Source organism: Thermobia domestica, chromosome 12 (assembly GCF_964235325.1).
Source record: "Thermobia domestica chromosome 12, izTheDome1.hap1.1, whole genome shotgun sequence".
Taxonomy (NCBI): Eukaryota; Metazoa; Arthropoda; class Insecta; order Zygentoma; family Lepismatidae; genus Thermobia; species Thermobia domestica.
Window position 1 is genome coordinate 132,767,060 of NC_137465.1, and position 17,487 is coordinate 132,784,546.

The window sequence follows — 17,487 nt, forward strand, 5'->3', positions numbered from 1 at the left end:
GACATCTGGCAAGAAAGGTTAACCGTCAAAGTTTTCTTCAAACATATCACAAGTGTTCTATGCGAGCATCTCGCGTGACATGGCACACATCCAACCGATGGACAGACTGCCAGTCGATTTCCGTTTACAGATGAGGCCCCGAATCCCTTATACCACTTACGAATGGGTAGGTGGGTATCTTCGATATTGGGTACTGAAATGGTGTTGCGCACTAATCACAGACTTGTTTACGTGATAACCAAGCACACAGAAGAATCACTGTTCTCTAGACAACGTCAATTTCCTTAACTGCTGGCTGCGGACTCTTAGCAGTAGAAAGTGAAAATAGTGCATGGAAACTAAAGTTTGAAAGTTAGTCTTTCGAAGATCATAAGCGCATGTTCCTCAATAACACATGTTTATAAGATTTCACAGAATAAATTTCTGAAATCGGGTCTATTATTTTGACTTACCCAATATATATATAACTATATATACAAATATAGTTAGATAGATAGATATAGATATAGATATAGATATAGATATAGATATAGATATAGATATAGATATAGATATAGATATAGATATAGATATAGATATAGATATAGATATAGTATAGATATAGGTATTATAAAATTGAAAGTGACTATGTTACTCCTAATCTCATGAATCGCCCGACCGATCTCGATAAAATTTTCAAATTGATAAGGTTTGGAGTGTTTTTAGCTATCCACTTTGATGGTAGAACTTAGGGGAGGGGAGGAGGAGGAAGAGGAATTGTACAAAAATAAATAACCAAACGACCAATTTCGATCAAACTTTCAATATAGACAAGGTTCGAGCCTGAGATGTCTTTTATCATTTCACTTTGACGGAGCAACGGAGCGGCGAGGGAGGAGGGGGAGATATACCAAAAGCAATATATTTAAAAATAAAAGTGACTATGTTCGTGAGTTAATAGCCACCCAATCGATCTCAACCAAATTTTCAACATAGATGAGGTTCAAGCCTGAGAAGTATTTTATCATTTCACTTTGACGGTAGATCTTAAGGGAGGGCGGGAGAGGAGAGAAAATATATGAAAATGAATAAAGCTTAATAACTCTTGAACCAAATTACCGAACTTTCAACATAGAGAAGGTTCGGGCTTGGGATGTTTTCTTCTTTTGACCTTTACGGTGCAATGTAGGAGAGGGAGAGAGAGAGATATATGTTTAAAAAAATAAAAATAAAAATGACTGTCTTTGTGACTTCATCATGCTTCAACGACCCAACCGATCTTAACCAAATTTTCAACATAGATGAGGTTCGGACCTGGGGTGATTTTTATCATATCACTTTTACAGTAGAACTTAAGGGAGAAGGAGGAGGAGGGAGAGATCTACAAAAATAAATATCTTGAACCACCCGATCGATTTCGATCAAATTTTCAACATAGATGAGGCTCGGGCCTGCAATTTTTTTTTCTTATTTTCACTTTGACCGTAGAACCTAGGAGAGGAGGAGGGAGGGAGAGATTACATATAAAATTAAATAAAACTTAAGTCTTGAACCACGCAACGATCTTGATCAAATTTTCAATATAGATAATGTTTAGGCCTGCTATAATTTTTGTCATTTTACTTTCACGGTGCAACGCTGGGGAGGGGAACGGGGATATATATATATATATATATATATATATATATATATATATATATATATATATATATATATATAAATGAAAGTGACTATGTTTGTGACTTAATAACTCTTGAACCAAGCTACCGATCTCAATTAAATTTTCAACATAGATGAAGTGCGGAACTCGAAAGTTTTCTATAATTTGATTTTGACGGTAGAACTTAGGGGAGAGGGGAGACATATAAAAATAAATAAAACTTAGTAACTCTTGAACCACCCGATCGACCTTGATCAAATTTTCAACATACATAAGATTCGGCCCTTGAGATGATGTTTGTCATATTACTTCGATAGTGCTATGTGTGGGAGAGGGAGGATGGAGATACATATATAAAAAAATTACAAGGAAAGTGACTGTCTTTGTGACTTTATCACTATTGAACCACCAGACCGATCTTGATCAAATTTTTAACATAGATGAGGTTCAGGCCAGGGTTGGTTTTTATCATATCACTTTGATAGTGCAACTTAGGGGAGGAAGGAGGGGGAGAAACATTTAAAAATGATCGAAAATGACCTTTGTTAGTGTCCAATCTGAAGTTTTCGGGGTCACTGAGATGACCAGTGACACTTCCGTTCCTGTTTACATCCAAAGTTAGCCGCACAACTTGGGGCAGGGAAGAGGGAAATACATGCAACTGATCAAAAATGGCCGATATTAGTGTCGAATCCATAGTTTTTGGGGTCGTTGAGATCAACGGTGACACTTCCGATGCCGTGAATCTAACATAGAGAGGAGGAGTGGGACATATAAAATCATCAAAAATGACCGATATTAGTGCCGAATCGGTGTCACTAAAATCGAAAACAGAATATGAGATAAGGAGTTGTGCTCATTTTAACCCAGTGAAGCGGGTAATCGTCGTTCGGGTAGCATCAAACCGAAATTGTCAACCAAACATGTTAAATTTCATTTCTATGCGACCTTTATACCTGTAACTGTAATATTATAGTAAAATAGAAATTAAAATGTAAATCATAGTTTTGAGCTATACCTCAAAATAACTATACTGTACACTATTATCTTAATAGTGTCATAATGACAAGTTCAATGATGAGATTACGTGTATACTTCAGTATAACTTTAATATTAATGGGTTAAGTGACTAAAATTACAATATCAATTTTTAAGTTTGTACAATAATTCGTTTTTCTCAGTTACATTTACACATACCACTTTGTTTAGCCCAATGAGATATAGCAATTGATATATATCTTGGATACTTTTATTCATTATACACTAGTAACATTGTAGAAATGCTTTTTTATTTTCCTGCTTTATTAAAGAATTCTCATTCCACACAAGCTAATATTCTCCGTTCTTCCCCATTCCTACACAAAAATTTATTAACTTTTTCCATCGTTTTATGCGAATGGTAATATTTAATACTGACATTACAAGTAAGAAATCATGGGAATCTAAATATAGGAGACACTTTACCACAATGCTCAAGTGAATACCTAACAAACCATCCGCAAAATCAATTATTATACAAGATAACACTATGCAGTGTAGTACTTTTCTATGCAGATACTATATCAGAACCGCTGCTACTGCAGAGAGAAATTTACACACTCACGGGCTTTCCTTTTATTTTCGTCACAATTGCAACATATATAATATCTTCAAACAATGAGAATAATACAACTAATATTTTCATAATCGTGTTTCCATTTTCCTGTACCTTCCATTTCTGGTAACAAAAGCACGGAAGGATAGAGTCATCTAACTTCAATTCACTAAAGCTGATGATAGCATTCTCACTGTGACTCTCTCTGTGTTCGTGATTTTAATTGCAATTTACTGCTAATGAACAAAACACGGATGCACAACAGAATTCTAAATTGAAGAATCCCCGCTCTGATTAGACAGGGACACTAACGTCATCTGTATTACGTATATAATACACGTACAATATATACATCACTATCATTAGTATTAGTTTTGGTATTGCATTTGTTTACTAAACTAGCAACTAGGCAAAATAACAAACGAAAATAGAAAGAATACAGAAGGAGTTGACAATGAATATTACAAAATGTAATTGCAACTCTGAACATGTTAATTTTCATTTCTATGCGACCTTTGTACCTGTAACTAGTCGTACTATAGTAGGAAAAATTGCGTCTATATGTTAAATGCTAAAAGCATTCTTCTACCTTAATGAAAATTATAAATGTTAGTAAAATAAACATTAAATGGTACATTCGTTATCACAACCAATTTAGCAGTTTCAAATATCAGTGGCTACTTATACATTACACTCTGAATTTCTGAATTTCTGTTATAAATTTAACAGGAATAAACTACAGTAAAATTCTAGATTTTAACCTTTCTAACTTGGACTAAGTAAACCATGTAACAGTTCTTAAATATTATGGTTGTTTAATGAATAAAATGTTCAAAGATGAGACACACAACATTCGATGGATCCCATTGAGATTGACCTAATGAAAATTATATACGAGTATAAATCCTCGTACCTACTTTATGAGATTTTTTTTAAATGCACTTTTTTCTTCATAAACATAAAACTTATTGATGTACGGTAACCCCGCCTCATATAAGATGAAACTGGTACTTAAGTATAACATCAAGCTTTTCAAAATGACAGTAGCAAAATAACAGCATACATATGTTAATAAGATAAGGGGAGAGGTGGGCAATGGCGATCACCTAAGAAAAATGAGATATTACGTAGTTTCATTTGCAAAATATATTGAAACAAATTTGTAAATACGTACTCCATACGTACTACAATTAGTGTGTAAAATAAAAAGAGGATCATCCTTTCAATTCGGGAACACGATGGAAAAAGCTCAAATTGTTACTTTGGTCGCCATTTCCATCACATGTTCGTAATGGCGATCATAGTACAAGCTTAATAAACAAACCTAGTTTCATAGGCAGTTCAAGTTTTTTTCTTCCTTTTTTTGCTAAACTGCGCCTTCGAAAGACTGAGAAACGTCAACTGAATGTTTTGTTGATGTTTTTTCAAAGACACGTCACAAATATATCCACGTGGTGAGTCCACAACAGTACAGTCAGCAAGCACCCACGATCCACAAAGGTTACACCGATATCAAAGTTTCAGTGTTTGACCTAAGTCGGCGTATTACCTATCTTAGGTCTAGCCTATTTTATAATTTTTGGCTGGAGAAGTATTCTAAATGTTTCTTAGGAATGGCGATCACCGTGATGGTAAACCGATCATGTTGATCGGCATTCCCAACAATGCGCCATTTTGAAAATTGTGCTGCTTATGCTGTAAAACGTAGCTTATTTGAAATATAACTATGTGTTGTGCATTAGACGTAAATATAACTTTTTGTGAATCTTAGTAACTTCAAGATCATAAAACTTAAAATTGTACGTATCGTGAGTTGAAATATGCAGATCCTTATAAGAAAATCAACAAAAACAAGTTTCATCACGATGTGGACAACTTCTTCTCTGACAACTTCCTCGACAATACACAAGAAACCTTGCTACAAGAGTCAGATGGCAGCACTAGTTTGACTTCTCCTCGGGTCACGCAAGAGGGCAAAGTGCGCTGATCGCCATTCCCTTTCTCTGCCCTACCCGAAAAAGATTATTAATTTTTGTTTAACTATAGGGTGTCCCATAAAGAACGGAACTCTTGAAATACCTGTCATTTCTGTTCTAGTAAGTTGGTAGCACTGAACGTTAAATGATTTTCATCTGTTGTCTATTTCTGGTTAATATTCATGGAGTGCCAAATAGCGCATGATGACCGTCTGTTTCTTGTACGGGTAGGAATGGAGTTCTCACCACAATTGTAATAAATTTTCACTATGACAACACGCTGTTCCATGCTGAAGCACTCCGTTTCTTACATGTACAGAAAACAGATCACGATCATGATCTATCCGGCGCGCGAGTTTTGAAAACGCAGTAGACTTTTCCTATGGAGACCGAGCTTAGCCAATCACGAGTTGGAATGGAGATATCATCAAGCTAGTATGAGAAAATAATGCATCAAAAAGTCTCGTGGCTAATAACTGGGAATGTCTACATAATGAAAATGTAGATGGTAGTTTCAGAGCTGTTGCGTACTCATAGAAGTTATTTCAGAAAATAACCAGACCTCTTTCATTCTCGCCTATCATTTTCCAAGAACTTGATTTTCTGAGCTTTTTACATTATAAATGTTTGATTATTGCTTCATCATGAATTAACATTAAACAGGGTAACATTACTTGCTGTTTCTCCTTGAATTCTTGTTTCGTAACTGCTACAAGTCAGATCTCATATAGTTCGTATTCATAGCAATGTTGTTTTTCATTCGGTCTTAACCTTATGATGCCAGCCTTGGGCCGATGCGGACCCCAATGAATAATATTGCTAGTAGGCACTTTTTCATTATCTTTTGTTTTTATTATATTGTTTACATACAGTTGCTTATTTTTATTTACTATAATAGCTATAGTTAAAATATACATTATATATATGAATAGTGAAACATTTGTGTACTACGACACATTCTAGTGAAATTTTTACGTACTGTGCTTTCACTTTTCTTTGCATGGATTGCACTGGAACATACTTTACTTTAGAATTCAGCAGCATATATGCTACTGAAAGATTTCAAATGTTCCAGGAAAGCTGGATTACCACAATTAGTATCTCTGCATTGCTGCTTATTGTCCTGGGTCGTTCCAGATCGCTATTTCATATACTTCACTAAACAATGGCAGTAATAGCTTCTTGGACATTACTTTGTAACTACTCGGGATTTTCAATATGTCTCTAATTTTCCTTTTTCACCAATTAATGCTCATGGTTCTTCAGGAATATTCTTCTCTTTTGAGTTCTGGTAGCATCATATTGTGAGAACTTCGACTGCAAAAGCATTATCGAAACAGTTCATGCACAATCAATTACTGTAAGGAAGAGAACCGTAGGCCAATGTCTCACATTTCTTTCGCAGGTATAGAATCTGCAGAGACTGTCGAGTGTATTCACACCCGACTTAGTTTCATCATACGTTATGATAAAATTCAGTTTGGTCTTTCTGAAAACTACCGTCTTTTTACTAGTGATGAGCACAAGAGTTTTGTTCTTGCAGTTTTTGCAAGAGTCTTGCATGCAAGACCAAGACCAAGACCAAGTATCCTTATACAAGACCAAGACCAAGACCAAGGGGTGCAAGACCAAGACCAAGACTCTTGCGCAAGAGTCTTGCACAAACACAGGTACTACTTGAATTTTCTTTATAGAATGTAAAAAGGGGGAACTCATTACATTTTTCACTTAAATTTCTTGGCTTTAGTGAAAATACAGCTGGAGTGAAAGTGTTCCCAGTAGTTTATGCAATCCGTGTGAGTCGATGTGCATATAGTTACAGTATGTCGTTTTCTGGATCGGTTGGTCCCGTTTTCTGTAGTTATTCGTTTTCAAGCCACACAAATATCATTCTAATCAAAGCACGTTGCACAGAAAGAAATGTGTCATTGGTGCTGGATTACGATGCATTCCTGCATTTTTAACCAATGAGGACGGGAAATCAAACACTGTACTACATGTGTGTGTTATCTGGAATAAATTTAAGCCTTTGGCCTTCGTGCTGGTAAAGTTTGTCGGCTCGTCCTGGGATAAATGTTGCAAAAGAGGGATTTGGACTACTTGCCTCTGGCAACCTGCTGACGAAACGCCACAAATGTCTAGTAAGAAGGAATTTTCAAAATAAACATCGCAAGTGGCGAGCGCAAAAAGTAAATTTCATGCGTAGTTCGAAGTTGTTGCGGGAAGTGGGAAGCATCCTTACGGGTTATGAAAACTATGCAAAAAATCAAAGAATAAAGTGGCAATAAGAATGAAAAACCGAAACACTCCACGACTGAAAAACACATCTTTTATCAGTTCATAGAAACGAAGCACAGGAACTATTTCCATTAAAGCAGCAGTAAATTCGAAATATTGAAGATTTCTTTAAACCTGGTTTGATTATAATCAATATTGTTTTAATTTTTTCTCTCTTTTTTGTCAATATTGCTAACCATATTATTATTATTATTATCATCATCATAGCTATTCTCTCATTATTGGCAGGTCACTTGCTCTAACTGACAAACTTCGATGTACTGTAGTCCTCGCCCTCTTGACGTAGCAATTTAATGCCTTTCTTCAACTACAGTCTTCTTCGCCTCTCCCTCTCTTTCCTTCCACCATACGCTCTAACACGTCCCTCATAATACACTTCCTCTTCAGCCAATGTCCAAACCAGTTTCTCTTCCTCCTGTTAATTATACCTAAAATTCTTTTTTCTCCCTTACTGCAACTATTTCTAACACCTTCTCATTCGTTTCCCGTTCAACCAAGCTAATTCTTTCATTTTTTTCTCCATGCTTACGTTTCGAAAGACACCAATTCTTTTCGTCGCTTTTGCGTAATGTGCATGTTTCTGCCCCCATAGAGTACATATGAAAGCAAGTAAAACAAAATCTCAAAATTTAATTGGAAGTTTGTTCAATACAAAGATTAGCTAACTGAAGTTGTTAAAAAAAATGGTATTTCAGTATTCTGTGCCGCCTTGGTTTTCTTTCATCTGTGGCATACTGGTTTGACGGGATAGCTACTACTCACCTTGTATATTATTATTGTTGTTATTATTATTAGTAGTAGTAGTATAGCAGTAATAATAATAATAATAATAATAATAATAATAATAATAATAATAATAATAATAATAATAATAATATACAAAATATGCATAACAATGAACAAAAAGTGGTTTGTGTGTTATCTTTGAACTTTTATTTTCAGACCATTAATCTTTTCCTCCGTAAATGAAATTCCATGATACATTTGGGCATTTAACTTTTCGTGGATTGCATTCGTGAAATGTTAACTTTCACCAATGTCACTTCCCTCAAGAGTCGCCTCTGTCAGTCTTCACAAAAAAAATCTGGGTATAGCAACGTAACGCAAAAATGTAGACAGTCATTACAATTGTTAAGTCGATTATCGCTACTTAAATCGAAATTTTATTTGTGTTAACGCAAACGGTTATGGAATGTGCCCGGTTATTCCATACAATATTTTCCGTTCATCAGTTTCCATCACGAAATATATATAGTGATTTTGCTATTTGGTCTTAAATACATTATTGCTTTGATTTTACCCTTACAAATGAACGTTCTATAATCAATTTACTTTGTAACAAAAATAAAAATTGATAATTTTCTTCGTAGCATTTAATTTTCCCGCTAGATATTATTCACAATGTTCACCAGAGTAATAAAAGTTAACACATTCTGCAATCTATAATACTGTCTACGGGCATCATTTCGTAACGGTCGGCGCAAAATCAGCAGATTCCACTTAATGCAAATAACGCTATAAGTAATCATAACTATAATAACAACAATCGAAAAGTAAAGCTCAAATTTTGCATTGTGTTGGCACAAAGTGCTACGAAGTGATGCCCCGAAATTCTCAGTTAGCCCCAAAATGACTGCTATGTCATTATTCTTAACTTTGATTTACTCGCTCCGCCTATGAAAACCGATACACAGAGAGGAAACTTCCTTGGTTGCCAGCCGCAGCCGCAGCTCGCTAACACATGTGCTGTTACGGAGGAACCTACGTGGGTGCACAAACACTTACACGTTTATTTTTAGTATCTGCGAAGAGCGGTATCCCTAGGTTTTCCAAATCATCACTGTCCACGAAAGCGAGAGGGATTGCGTTCCAAGCGTTAGCGGCTGTCTTAGTATGTATTCATGTTTGCGAAAAATATACAGAAACTAGTACCATGAAAAGAACATAATAAACTGTAAACGTATTGCTTTAAATTAGTTCATATGTGTTATATTAACTTTCTTTATTAATGTGGCAGGGCTACCGCCGGTAGTTTCGGTTGTCCATAAAATACGCCACTGTCTTTCATGCGTCTCAGGGGTAGCCTCTGCAGTTTGAGAACCAGTTGAGTATTTGAATCTGTTAAAAAATATAAAAGGATTACGAAACGTTGTGATTTATCTTATAAGTAGTGAAGCGTGGGCACCCACTGAAAAAAAAAATAAAAAAAATAAAAATAAAGGTCATTGCCTATGTTGTACACTATCATCATTCTTACACGAAAGTAAACTAAACTACTTGGCGCATCCAGAAAGTAAGTTTCCCACGCGTCCCATAGCTAGGAAACGGTACGTTGCGGGAAGCGACTACGTGTACGTGAGAGAGTAAGGTTCTAGCATGGCCCATGCACTAGCGGAACTTACATAGTGCTCTCAGTAGCGTCGTGGCAGTGGTTGAAGATGGACGTTCCTATTCCAGCTCCCACCGCTTGTGAAGTGCAGGCAATGATAAAGTTTTTGAATGCTCAGGGCATAGCAGCAATCGAAATCCATCGTTAGCTGTGCCAGGTCCATGGGCCTAACGGCATGAACAAGCAGTTCCTGCAGATTTTCCGCTCCTTATTACACACCACTGTCATGGTGTGCCTGTTGATCAAGAAGTTTTGTGTTGAAGCAGTACAGGGTCAGCATTGTCATTTTTGCAACGATACAGCTGACGATGGATTTCAATCGTTGCTATGCCCTGTGCATTCAAAAACTTTATCACTGCTCGCACTTCACACGCGGCGGAAGCTGGAATAGGAACGCCAATCTTGAATCACTGCCACGACGCTACTGAGAGAATGAGGGAAGTTCTGCTGGCGCATGCGCCATGTTAGGACCTTACTCTCTCACGTACACGCAGTCCGCAACATACGGTTTCCTAGCTATGGGACGCGTGGGAAACTTACTTTCTGGATGCGCCTCGTATATTGTATTTAGAAACATACATTGAATTGGCGCAGTGTAGAATTTATTATCCGTAAAATTTATCTATGGAAAGCATAAGATTTCTTAATGCAAAACTTGCAAGACTCTTCCAAGCAAGACCAAGACCAAGAGTTGCAGTGCAAGACCAAGACCAAGACTGGATGTGCAAGACCAAGACCAAGCCCACCCGAGTCTTGGTCTTCGTCTTGCATTTGCTCATCACTACTGCCGTTTTATCATGGTGCATTCAAGGCAACAGCGGGATCGATTTTTTTCTTTGGAACATAACTTGCATGGGTCAACTCTCCAACAAAGAACAATAGTGACCTTTTTCTGATCGCTCGTGGGTTTTAGCCATTTTACTAGGGATCCCCTTGTGACCCTTTTGCACTTTCTCATTGTACCAACAACTATTGTTCTCTGAAGAAGCAAGTCTTCGTTGAGCTCGGTGTTTTTCAAATAGTTGCCCATGGTTATACCAGGTAGGATCAGAAACTAAGGTTAGAAGGCCGATATTTCTGGAGTTCCGTCTGCTATAGAGAAATGAAGGGTGTGAGGTAATTTTGATACATGGAATTGGCAAATGTGCAGAGTTCCAGCCACTTGCCACCTACAGTGCTAATTGTAGGCAAACACAAATCGCAACTCGTTTGGAAAACAGGTCTCGCGAAGATGTCTACTCAGATATTCGATTTCTGTGGGCGAAGCATGTAACTACGGCTGAAATTTACCGACAGCTAGTAGGCGTTTACAGAGAGACTGAAATGCCTCGTCAGCATGTCGCAGGATGTTGTAGAAAGTTTGCAGATGCTGAAGAAAACGTCACCGTATCTGATCACCGTTTGTTTGTTCATCCAATATGCTCAAATGTTTTCCCTATTCTAAACCAGTGTGTAAATTAAAGGAAAAATTCACTCGCTGCTTTTTTTACTCGCTTTTCGATCATAATGCACATTTACATTTTTGCGCAGAACTAGTACTTCATTTTTATCAACCTTTATCATATATCATTCAAGATTGCACAACATCAATTCTGCCTCAAAACAATATGTGTCAGAAGCATATCTTAATTATTTCATCATTCTCGAAGCTTATATTTGTTGATTTGTGTGAGAATTCCCACCCCGCACTTTTATTTACGGTATAGAGTAAATGTGACTTTTTGATGCATAAATTTATCGTACGAGCTTGATGGTATCTCCATTCTAACTCCTGATTGGCTAAACTCAGTCCTCATAAGGAAAGTCTACTACGTTTTCAAAACTCGCATCCGGCGTTCCTTGACAATAAAGACAATAGATGAAAATCGTGTAACGTTCAGTGCTGCCAACTTACTAGAACAAAAATGGTGGGAATTTCAAAAGTTGGGTTCTTTATGTGGCAACCTTTAGAATATTATCCAAAGATGAAACGAAGATCAATATATTGCATCGAGCTGAATAAGTTGCCATGCTTGAAACTCAAGTTGTATGCATAGTTTTTAAACAATTCAAGAGAAACCAATTTCATGACGCTATAAAGAATGTCGTTCGTTGCCAATGCAATGAAATTGGTAATTTTCATTCTGCTACAATATATTATTTATTTATTTATTTATTGTATATAAAAAATACAAACTATTCAGTAGCCCATTATACCTATTGTTTGTTTGAATCATCTTAACAGTGACATACATAGTATGTTCTTTGTAATAATAATAATTTTATTTCATTTTGAGTTTAGCGTTCCTTTCGGCAGCGAGGCTATATGAGACATGGACTTACAATTTAACTCGAGATCTACAGCTTAATTTGGAGTCCGAATCACTTGAGCTTCCAGCAGGAACTGAAGCAGTGTCTTCTCGCCAAAGGCGCGTACGTTAACAGCTTATCCACAAGGAATCTCACATAACGAGAAGAACTATGGATCACTTTTTGGGGGGGGATATTCCATGAAAGCCGTAGGGTTGTGTGAGGAAGTAGTCTTTTTTTTTTTTTTGACATCGATACTCATAGAGATTATGTAAACACCATGCTACGGCATTCTTCTACTTCCTCAAGCTTCCCAAATTACCTATTTTAAAGAGACGGAGTGTACTGTAGTCTTATTGGGATGGGGTAGAAAAGGAAAAATTTCTCACCACCACCGGGCATCGAAACCAGGTTGTCCAGTTGTTAGATGGATACCTTATTGACTACGATACCGTGACTCTCTAATAATACAGAAGGTTCAGTATGTGTTCAAATTTGAACTCAAAATTACCTTAGGATAACTAATATAATAAAACCTGTTGGCCTCAATGTGACACTGTGTATCTTGACAGCAGCTTCCATTGTAGGAACCTTCTATAAAACATAGAAAGGAATCTTCTATCATTACTCTGTACATATTTTTCACAGACTCCGCAGAATGGTGACACGACGTGAAGAAAATACTTTATTCATATAAAAATCCATTGGGCTGGCATCTGGTAACTTCACAGATATATCCCGGAACGGAATTACCTTGATGCCGATAATAGAAATCTGCGCATAGAGTAGGTGAATGTGATGATGCCTTGTCTTGATAAAAATTGACTTGATTTATGGTATTTCCATACAGACGAAGTATGACTTCTATATAAATAGTTGACAGTATATGTTATTAATACTATGGACAGTTGATTTTACAGTTTCTAAACATCTGGCAAAGAGTGAATTTCCATCATAGAAATATCCACGACGACCATAAGTGGTATAGAGAAAGTTGCCTTGCAATCACGGATGAATTCTGGACGAAATTTCTGGTCAACCGAAGTGTAAGTTATTGCGAGAGTTTCACCACTATTGCATACATAAATCAAAGCTTCATCTGGCTTAGCGACAATTTTCCAGTTGTCACCAGGCTCGAAAATTGAGCACATATAAGAGACTCAATCTTTTGTAATAATAATAATAATAATAATAATAATAATAATAATAATAATAATAATAATAATAATAATAATAATAATAATAATAATAATAATAAGAAGAAGAAGAAGAAGAAGAAGAAACTTCCTTGAATATCCAAGTTGATGTACCTTCAAGTGGAAGATACAAGGTTAGCATCGGTGCACGAGAGGTCGTTATTTCTGGCTTTACACATCAAAGTTCTCCACTTCGTAATGCAGAAAGCTTTCCAGTCACCCTTAGGATTTGGGTCAACATTTAAACTTCAATGCTCTTACAGGAAACGAATCCTAATCAGACGTTCAAAATAGATTTGTATTAATCATTTAATGAAATGAAATGAAATCTTTGAGTTTTACGTCCCACGGTTATTCCGGCTAGGTAAAGGAGATGGTTATTATGAGAAATGAATGAAAATGGTGGAATGAAGAAAGTGGAAGGAAACGGGACAACCCTGAGAAAACCCACGCACATGGTGTTTGTCCACCACAAAGTTCACTTTTCGGGAGCAGGGTTTGAACCCGGGAGCCCATGCACCAGAGGTGAACGCTCTAGCACTGAGCCACCGCGGCCCCATTAATCATTTAACCACGCGGAAGCACAATAATAATAATAATAATAATAATAATAATAATAATAATAATAATAATAATAATAATAATAATAATAATAATAATAAAGCCTTAAAAATATAAGTATTATGAACCCCGTATACAACATACTCGTACAGACAGGTTTATTATGATTGAAAATCTTTAAACTGATATATGTAAAAGTTAATACTAATTTACGGGCATTTAAACTTAATAGATATTACGAAGGTATTGTTTACGTTCATTAAGGAAAGGATGCTGCTATAATTGACATTCAGTTATCCTGTTGAGTGGTGTTTAAATTGAGTATCCATTCATAAATAATGATGAGACAAAAATAGATCTTCAGCTTACGTCACAAGGCTGGTTGCTTGCGTCATTGAATATTCAGACGACCTAAACAAGCTGTTTAGGGGAAATATAGTAGTCAAGCACCCAGTTCATTAATATTTGCAAGTGAATTTAATATTTTTATTCGCTCAAGTATTTATATAGCTTTGTTGTTCAAACTAAAATTAAACATGATTTACGAGTATATTTTATACAAGTGGTGCATGGAAGAATTAAGTACAATATTTTCTAATTTTTTTATTGGCCTAATATTTAAGGATATTAAGGTATGAAAGTCATTAAATAAAATATGAATATACCGAACGTTCACAGGTATTATAACTTCAACACATATTTCCATTTTAAAATATTAGTCTTAACATGGATTTTGAGTACGTATAGAGATTAATAGGGAAAAGTCTATTGTTCTACTACGAAATACTAATGTCTAAGGAACTTACTTCTTTAGGCACCATATATTTGATAAACACGAATTTTGTCAAAATATTAAATACTATGATTACTAAATTTGGAATATTTTATAAAATGGTGACATTTTTAACTCCTGCAACAGACTGAAAGTATTCTTTTTAATGGAATTTGATTCATTCTTGATTCAAATAGAGTGTAAACAAGAAAATTAGAAACTTTTCTTTCAAATATTTTCCATGTACGTTTACATTTGTCAAACTGCTCTCATAACAATTTATCAAATTTTAAGGGCAAAAGATGTACTGTACTTTCTGAAAGCGATATGTATGAACTGTGAAGCAATATTATACAAATAGATCAAAGACCACTCATGTCCAAAATGATTGTTCTATATCTACAATTGTCTTCTTGTAAGAATATAATTTGATAATGATTTTGTAGGGTACTTTTAATACTGTTAATATGTGCATAATCGAGAAATGTATATTTGTGGTAAATTTCATAGAAAAAGAATTATAAATACGAAAGTTAGGATGAGTAAAACAAAATGTTGCTAAATGGACTAAAAAAGTTTTATTTTCGTTTTATTGTTCTTATTTACTGCTCTTTTGACATGGAATTTGCCACATACATGTCTTTGTCGATTATACACACACTAACATTATAAGAAATACTGGACGAATTCGTTATCAAATTATATTAATACAACAACATATTTATAGATATGCGACAATAGTTTTGGACATGAGTGTACATACATTCTTGTCTCCTTTTCTACGGGTATGTGCTGGAAATGTTGACCGGCAGGTTTGCGCCTCATGTTGTCCTGATGAATCACATTTAGTGCGACTGACTGTAATTCGTCCCTGTTGGATATTGGCAATGGCGTTTGGTATGCTTTATTGCAGTGTGCAACGCTTCATGGATTGCTGTGGTACACCTTGTCCTTCAGATTGCCCCGCAAATATATATCGCAACTGGATACATCCAGAGACTTGAACGTCATGGATCTTTCCATATAGCACTGCTTGCAATAAGGCGTGTGTTGTGTGTACTGTCGCGCTGTTCTGCTGAAAATAAATGAAACGTCCTTGACCTGACGTAAGTTGCACACGAAAGGCTCGAAGATGATGGCAATGTAACGCACTGAGTTCACTGTGTTTTCGAAGAAAATAGGTTCATTGATGCTCGTCTCTTATACAGCCCCACACTCCAATCTTTATATCACACATCGATAGCTCGAATATTTCTAGTTATTTTTCAGAGTCCAACATCGAGTATTTTGCAGATTAACGTAGTCATCGATTTGACTCTGAATTTAGCGTCCCTTTCAGCAGCGAGACTATATGATACTTGTACTTACAATTTAACGCAAGATCCAAACCACATGAGCCCCTCCCGGCAATCGAAGCCGGGTACACCACACCAAAGGCGAATATGCTAATCCCTTATTCAAGAGGGAGTTCAATGGAGCCATCGATAACACCACTTGCGATTTCCTGTAATAGCCACATAGAATACTGTACACGTCTAGCATGGTCTGCAAGCTTCAACTCATCTAAAGCCATGATTTTGTATTGCTTTAGGTTAATGTCCTTCAGGATGCGCCGGCATGTTTGCAAGACTCCCGTCTGCTGTGACTGAATTCTCATGTACTTAGTAAGGCTCAGCAAAATCCGCTAGCGAAGATCTTCCTTCTGTACTTCAGTCTTTTTTGAACGCGGGTAATTATCTTCCCTATCAAATATGTATCCTTTTTACTTAACCTGCATTATGAGTTCGAGTATGGATGATTTGGCACATGGATTGTTGTTGAACTCGGTACGAATGTTGTCTTGTATCCTTTTCAGTGGTTTGCCATTTGGTAATAACGCTTTACTACATCTCCTCCATCAGCTGCATTTCCGTTTCTACAATGGTGATACAATTTACCTCGGCTGTTTTTCCTTCACAGCAAAATATCATGTTTCACTTTCCCTGTCCTTTTCTCTCTCTCCATTTAAGGTCAATGTGCTTCATTCACTGCTCGTTACGTTTTATACGGAATATTACTGCATATTTCTACTAATGTCTTTCGGTTTCTCATCTCCAGCGATGTAATGATAGACTCTTTGACACGTACACGTTCTACCGTTCCTACCCTGTATACGCTTGTTCTTTAGGAAATTAGTGTGAGTATACGTTGGACTATAAAAATATTAGGTATACGCCCTATATTAAGGTATATGCTCCATTATATGCCTACACATCTCTCATGTCCAGTTGCTTGTGACAAAAAGACCTCCCGTATTTGGAGAGGGTGCCGTGTGAGTTGTGGTGAGCATACGGCTGCGGAAGGGGTATCGAACTATAGTGGTATACCTGAAATTTTCAGTAGTCACAATGGCGTAGTACGGTGAGCATCGTGCGTTTGTTGTGGAGAAATATATTCGTAATGGTGTTTCTGTGATTACTAATCAGCGGATATTTCGTATTCGGTTCGGACTTGGCCGACATGATACTGTTCTGGATAGAAGAACTATTCAAGTTTGGGTTGCGGGTTTCTGGACCATAATAACATCGGAAAATGTGGCGCGTGTGAAAGCGTCAATCCAACAATCTTCAAAGCGTTCAGCACTTAACTCTTTGAAACACGGTGGTACTTATAATATACCACCCTTTACATAACGTTTGCGAAACTCCGTGCCCGAAAGAGTTAAATAGGTCGGTCAGGCATTTTTTTTCTCAGTGCAGAATCTGTTGCTCTAAAGATGTATATCCAAACTTGA

General features: G+C 36.4%; 1 long non-coding RNA gene across 2 annotated transcripts in view; it reads right to left on the minus strand.

The window, feature by feature from the left end:
- LOC145665789 (uncharacterized) overlaps nucleotides 1–17,487 on the minus strand; it is a 131,549-nt gene that overhangs the window by 71,599 nt on the left and 42,463 nt on the right. The gene's annotated exons all lie outside the window — the stretch shown is intronic.